Source organism: Gossypium hirsutum, chromosome D08, assembly GCF_007990345.1.
Source record: "Gossypium hirsutum isolate 1008001.06 chromosome D08, Gossypium_hirsutum_v2.1, whole genome shotgun sequence".
Classification (NCBI taxonomy): Eukaryota; Viridiplantae; Streptophyta; class Magnoliopsida; order Malvales; family Malvaceae; genus Gossypium; species Gossypium hirsutum.
This window is the reverse complement of record NC_053444.1, coordinates 63,556,762-63,564,714: the sequence shown is the minus strand read 5'-3', so window position 1 is coordinate 63,564,714 and position 7,953 is coordinate 63,556,762.

Genomic DNA, 7,953 nt, shown 5'->3' with positions numbered 1-7,953 from the left:
TAGTAAGAGCATTTGATGGAACAAAAAAGGAGGTTATGGGGAGAATTGAGGTACCATTAAGGATTGGCCCAGTCATTATGAGGTGGATTTCTTGGTGATGGATATTAAACCCTCCTACAACTGTCTATTGGGGAGACCGTGGATACACTCAGCAGGGCAGTACCTTCATCATTACATCAGAAGGTGAGTTGGTATCGAGGATCGGTTGGTAAAATAGATGCAGAGGAGGATATTATCGCAATGATGACTACGATGCACCTTATGTGGACATCAACGATGAGGCACTAGAATGTTCTTTCGGTCGTTAGAATTTGTGAACGCATGTTTATTGCGAGGGAAATAGAATCCAGTACCGAAATATCCAGGACCACTGAGATGGGATTGCATTGATGGTAGGAAGAGGAGCTTACCGGGAAAGGATTGGGAAAATATCTTCAGGGAAGGATGAGGCACCAATCCGAAGGAAAAGTTTGATAGATTTGGTTTAGGGTACAAGCCAGACATGAAGCAGAAGAAGAAAGAAGTAGAGAAGAGACAAGAGAGAAGAAGGGCCGTTTGAATGGACATGAAGCTAAGTGTGAGCCTTTAACCTTTCCCCACATATCTACATCTTTTGTGTCGGGAGGATTTATTCATTCTGAATGTGGAGTGTCCGGTAGCGCATGGGAGGAATGTTGGAAAAGTTTATACCAACGCCATAGAAGCAACGGAAAGGAGGGCTTTGTTGAGATCTGCCCTTATGAGCCTGGAAGCGAGCTAAACAATTGGACTGCTGAAGAAATCCCTGTAGTCTTTAGGCTTATTCAGAGTAATGCTCAAACATTCCTGTTGTTTGTTGGCCTAGAAACATATGAAATTTTTGTGAAATAGGCATTGGGCCTAAATATCATTATTTTAATGAAATACGTGTCACGTTCATCTGATCAGTCATTTTTTTTCTTTATATTTTTCATTTGGTTGATTGTCTTACAAATAATTCTTTCATTTGTAATTCTTTTGCACAAACATATTCATAAATTTATATTCTTGGTATATTCTTTGATATCCTTCATAGGTCTTCAGATATCAATGACATGAGTGACGCTGCCTCAAACACGGAGCCTATTTTTGAGCAAGAGTGTGTTCAGAGGGATCCCACGACTTTGAAAATGACGAAGATTATGATGCATCTCCGGACTTGTTAAGAATGATGGAACAAGAGGATAAGCATATCCTACCTCATAGGGAATCGTTAGAAATATGAGCCTAGAGGATGGAAAGGAGGTGAAAATTGGAACTGAAATCACCGCAAAGACAAGGCAAGACCTCATTAATTTGCTCCGAGAGTTCAAGGATGTTTTCGCGTGGTCGTACCAAGATATGCCTGGGCTAAGTACTAACATTGTGGTGCATCGTCTGCCCATAAAGAGGATTGTAAACCCGTTCAACAGAAGCTTAGGAGAATGAGACCTGACATTGTGTTGAAAATAAGAGAAGAAGTCAAAAGACAATTCGACGCTGGTTTCTTACAAGAGGTCAAGTATTCGGATTGGGTAGCCAACATCGTCCCTGTTCCCAAAAAAGATGGAAAGGTACGAATGTGTGTGGATTATAGGGATTTGAACAAGGCTAGTCCAAAGGACAACTTTCCACTGCCTCACATTGATACTTTGGTAGATAACACGGCGGCTATTCATTGTTTTCTTTCATGGACGGTTTCTCTGGATACAATCAAATAAAGATGCATCCTGGAGACATGAGAAAAACCACATTCATTACCTTATGGGGAACATTCTGTTACAAGGTAATGCCCTTCGGTTGAAGAATGCGGGAGCAACGTATCAAAGAGCTATGGTGACTTTGTTTCACGACATGATGCACAAGAGATCGAAGTCTATGTTGACGATATGATCGCGAAGTCTAGAACGGAAGAAGAGCATGTTCAGGTCTTGAAAAGGTTATTTTTGAGATTAAAGAAATTTCAGCTCAAGCTTAACCCGGCCAAATGCACGTTTGGAGCCAGATCAGGGAAGTTATTAGGCTTCATAGTTAGCAAAAAGGGGATCGAGGTTGACCCAGACAAAGTAAAGGCAATACGAGATTTACCTCCCCGCGCACTCAGAAGGAGGTTCGAGGTTTCCTAGGGAGGCTGAATTACATTGCTCGGTTCATCTCACAACTGACAGAGAAATGTGATCCAGTATTCCGACTCTTAAAGAACATAATCCGGGCGAATGGGATGAAGAGTGTCAGAGGCTTTCGATAGATAAAGCAGTACTTGGCTAATACTCCAGTCTTATCACCTCCAAGTCCAGATAGGCCATTGATATTGTATCTAACAGTGTTGGAGAATTCCATGGGATGCGTATTGGGCCAACATGATGAGACGGGAAAGAAAGAAAAGGCAATATACTATCTCAGTAAGAAATTTACCGATTGCGAAATGAGGTACTCATCAATTGAGAAGTTGTGTTGTGCTCTAATCTGGGCAACCCGAAGACTGAGGCAGTATATGTTGTATCACACGACTTGGTTGATTTCAAAGTTAGATCCTTTAAAATATATGATGGAATCGACTGCTTTGAACGGGAGAATGGCTAGATGGCAGATCTTGCTCTCAGAATTTGATATAGTATATGTCAGTCAGAAGGCCATAAAGGGAAGTGCAATAGCCGATTTCCTAGCTAGTAGAGCCTTGGAGGACTATGAATCTTTGAATTTCGATTTTCCAAACGAGGACTTGATGTATGTGGCGAATACTGAAGAAAATCCTCAAATGGATCACGTATGGAAGTTAAATTTTGATGGAGCTCAAATGCTACGGGTAATGGAGTTGGGGCAGTCTTGGTATCCCCAAGTGGAGATCATTATCCTGTTGCTAGCAAGTTGGACTTCGATTGTACAAATAACATGGCAGAATATGAAGCATGTATTATGGGCATTCGTGCAGCCATTGAACGGAACATCAAAGTACTGAGAGTATACGGGGATTCAGCGTTGGTGATATACCAACTCAAAGGGGAGTGGGAGACTAGAGATCCTAAGCTAATCGGTTATAGAAAACTAGTTCTTGAATTGGCTGAGGAGTTTGACGATATCACCTTCTATTACCTCCCACGGGAGGAAAACCAAATGGCTGATGCATTAGCTACTCTAGCTTCGATGATTCAGGTGAATAGACTTGAGGCAATGAGGCCTGTTCAGATGAGTATCTCTGAGACCCCGGCTAATTGTGCAATATTGAGGAGGAGGGAAAAGATGATTGTCCTTGGTATCGGAGTATCTTACAATATGTGAAGAATCGGGAATACCCTGATCAAGCGACAGAGAATGACAAAAGAACTCTGAGAAAGATAGCCATTGAATATGTCTTAGATGGAGAAGTGTTATATAAAAGAAGGAAGGATCAAGTACTGTTAAGATGTGTGGATGCTGTGGAAGCCAAGAAAATTTTGGAAGAAGTCCATGAGGGTATTTGTGGGACGCACGCCAGTGGTTTCACGATGGCCAGACAGATCATGAGATTTGGGTACTATTGGCCCACCATGGAAGGAGATTGTATTGATCATGCCAGGAAGTGCCACAAATGCCAAATTTACGGAGACAAATACACGCGCCTCCTTCACCTCTTCACGTCATGACTCTCCTTGGCCGTTTTCCATGTGGGGTATGGATGTTATTGGGCCAATATCACCAAAGGCTTCTAATGGGCATCGCTTCATCTTCGTAGTAATTGATTACTTTACCAAGTGGGTGGAGGCTGCTTCATATGCAAATGTCACGAAAGCAGTAGTCAGCAAATTCTTGAAGAAGGAGATCATTTGTCGATATGGAATGCCTGAGAGGATCATATCCGACAATGCGACGAACTTGAATAATAGCACAATAGCTGAAGTTTGTAGCAAATTTAAAATTAAGCATCATAACTCATCGCCGTATCGTCCCAAAATGAATGGTGCAGTGGAGGCGGCCAATAAAAACATTAAAAGGATGTGGGGAAAATGACTGAAACCTACAAGGATTGGCATGAGAAGTTATCATTTGCTCTCCTTGCCTATCGAACATCTGTTAGAACTTCTACTGGGGCAACGCCTTTTTCTCTGGTTTATGGAATGGAGGCAGTATTACCCATTGAAGTTGAAATCCCTTCTCTACGGGTGTTATCTGAGCTACAGTTGGATGAAGCCGATTGGATCCAATCTCGGTACGATCAGTTGAACCTAATAGAGAAAAGAGGCTAAGAGCTATTCACCATGGGCAAATGTACCAGAAACGAATGATGCGAGCCTATAATAAAAAGGTTCGCCCCCGAGAATTTCGTGAAGGGGACTTGGTACTAAAAAAGATTCTTCCTATGCAAAAAGATTTTAGAGGAAAATGGATGCCAAATTGGGAAGGCCCTTATGTTGTAAAGAAAGCCTTTTCTGGTGGAGCTTTGATCCTATGCGAGATGGATGGCAAAAGTTTACCAAATCCGGTAAACGCAGACTCCGTCAAGAAATACTTCACATGAAAGAAAGGGGAACCAAAGTGAAAACCCGTAAAAGGCGCTTTGCTTCCTAAAAAAAAAAAAACTTTGGAGAGGCTAAGGTGAAAACCCGTAAAGGGCACTTTGAGACCAAAGAGGGCTTGAGTCGAAAACCTGAAAAGGGCGACTCAAGTATTGGGCAGGATTGGAACATCAGGACTTGAGCGGATCAAATTTTGATCGGGGGGATATGATGATCTTCCTTTACTTGAACCAATAAGAAAGGATATGTAACGTCTTGGAACATTGACAGAGTATTGCAATCTCCTGAACACATGCCAAACTTAGAAGGGTCTTCGGAAAGTTTGTACAGAGAAACTCAAGCGGCGATAATTGGGGCACCTAGTTCTTATTATAAAATACATTTCTTTTATTTTCTTTCTTTCTTCCTTTCCTTTTGTGAAAACGCACATTCTCAATCCACTTCTTTGTTACCTTTCTTTCGCTATCTTCGATGTTTTATTTGAGTTATGATCAGAAACGAGCCTTATTCTTATCCATTGTTATGGTCTTTTTGCAAACATGTTGCATAGGAATAATGATTAACGAACTAATAAAACTTTCAGGAAAGAGGTTTTGCATATTACTCTGAAAATTTCTAAATAATATAGGGACCTGAAACATGACTATTGTTTAGAAGATAACAAGTTTAAAGGGTGAAATAGCTAAGAAGGAAGAGTCTAAGTTAAAGACTATCCTTTCAGGTTTTGTCGTCTAAACATTGATTGAACAAAATGACAAGCTGTCGTGTTAATTACAAAGCTTAAATGAACAAGCAAGCAATGATCATCAGGCAATAGGTTACCTCGGAGAAGAGAGCCTTCACTTGCGCATAAGGCTTTGGTACGACACCTCGAGAATGGTGTAGGAAACCAAAACGGTTCAGATCCTATATCCCCGAATTGTGATAAAAGAGGACAGAGGAAAAGCCACATATTTCTACCCTTAGATTACTGTGAGAGAATGATGGTACAAATTTTGGCGTCCCAGTGGATATAACTTTGAGGTTTACAATGGGGACAGTCTGGCTAAATGTTTCTTCAGAAAAATCAGTCAAGCGAGAAGGCATTGTAGCACATCAGTCACAAAACCTTGATAAACTTCGAGTAGTGATAACCTAAGCGAGATCATTCTCGGAAAAATAAAATTCTGCATTCATGCAAACACCATTCACATATGTCTAGTTAGGAGCATTTGTTTCATTTTGATCATGTCATCCTAATCATTAGGCATAATTAGGTTTATTATACAGGTCTTATCTCCCTGAGATTACAGTGGAACAGACCAAAGAATTTCAGATCTTATCTCCCTGAGATTACAGCGGAGCAGATCAAGGATAGTAATCCTATCTCCTTGAGATTACAATGGAGCGGATTAAAGGATCTTATCTCTCTGAAGTTACAGTAGAGAAGATCACATCAGGTCTTATCTCCCTGAGATTACAGTGGAACAGACCAAAGAATTTCAGATCTTATCTCCCTGAGATTACAGCGGAGCAGATCGAAGACACTATCCTATCTCCCTGAAGTTACAGTGGAGCGGATTAAAATAAGAGATCTTATCTCCCTGAGATTAAGCGGAGCAGATCGAAGACACTATCTTATCTCCCCGAAGTTACAGTGGAGCGGATTAAAGGATCTTATCTCTCTGAGGTTACAGCAGAGTAGATCGCTTCAAGTCTTATTTCCCTAAGATGCAGTGGAACAGACTGAAAACAATAAGGCGTGTCTCCCTAAAGTTGTAGCGGAGCGGACAGAAGATAGTGATCCTTATCATGTCTAATCTTATTCCCCTAAAGTTGTAGTGGAATAGATGGAAGCGAAGTCACAAACCTTGTCTCTCTGAAGTTGCAGTAAAGCAAGTTGGAGTCACGAAACTTATCCCCCTGAAGTTGTAGTGGGGCAAGTTGAAGATATGAGTCCGATCTCCCTGAAGTTGCAGTGGAGCGGGTCAAATGATGGACCTTACCCCTGAAGTTACAACAGAATGGATTGAAGCCACAAGTCATATCTCTTCTTGAAATTGCAGAGGAGAGGATCGACGCAACAAGACAAAGTGGATTGAAATGAAGCTACCTGAAGAAGAAAAGCACCAAGAAGTCGAGACTCGACGAGACCGGGCGAAATTGGGCTTTCTTAGTCTTTGCTCTGTTATCGTTACACGACAACGAGCAAAGAGGGGCAGCTGTACAAGCCCAATCTGAACCCTTCCCAAACCCATTACAAAACAACCCACCAGCCCAAACCCAAGACCCAAAACAGACCCAAAGCCCAACTACTAGCCCAATAACCCAAACACTTTCAGAAAAACCTAACCCCTAACTCTAGCCGCCGCACCCATCACCTACCCTCTGCCACCGCCACCAACTCCGCCGATCACCTGCCCTTCTGACGTCGCTCTACCTGCTCCACCTGCAAGGAGAGAAACAAACACGCAAGGCAGAGGCAAAAACAAAAAATAATAGAAATAGATAAATAGGTATTGTAATCGGTTATATAAAGGGGAAAGAAAATGTAAAGGGGTTCCAATTTTGGGTATCAAACAAGGAATTAACAACAATCAGTGAATTAAGAAGATTAAAAAGCAAAAGAAAAGGTTGATTTCAAATTATTTTCTCAGATCTTGCGTTTTATTTACTGTCTTCTATTTTTTTTTTTTATTTTCTACAACTCTTTTAACGAAACAAAATAGAAATAGGGCGTTACCTGTGCTACATCGAAAGGGGAAGGACGAGCGGTCTCTCCTCGTTCTTCAAGTTTCGGACCTCCTTTTTCGGATTTAGCCCTTCGATTCGTGCTTAAGATGCACTTAACTTCGAAAAGGATGAAAAAAGATTCGATTTTGGAGACTCCGGCCACCATACGCGGCGGCGCTAGGGCGGAGAATCGCCGGAGGCCTGTTCGGCCGATGACCAGCGCCGGGCCTGAAAGAACGAGAGAGAGACTCTCTCTCAGCTTTTTTTTTAAAAAATGAATCTGATTTGTTTTTTTAGTTTTTTTCTATTATTTATATTCAAAATGAAACGACGCCGTTTTAGCAAAGGGGATCCGCGCGTCGACCCGACCCGACCCGAAGGATCCGCGTGTTTTTAATTTTTGGGCTATTTACGTGCGCAGTCCCTCTAACTTGTGGCGTGTTTCAATTTGGTCCTATTTCGCTATTTCTTTGTTTTTAATTTGACCACAAATTTTTATTTCTGTTTCATTTTAGTCCCCTGAAGCGCCGCGTTTTGAGATTTTGGTCTATTTTCCATTTTGGTCCCTCTCCTTTCCGTGCGTGTTGCAATTTAGTCTTTTTAGTCCTTTTTTATTTCGAATCTACCCAGTATTTTTTATTTTACTTCGATTTAGTCCTCTTTTTAGTACTTTGCTATTATTATTATTATTATTATTATTATTATTATTATCATCTTTACTATTATTAGTATTGGTATTATTGTTGTTTCT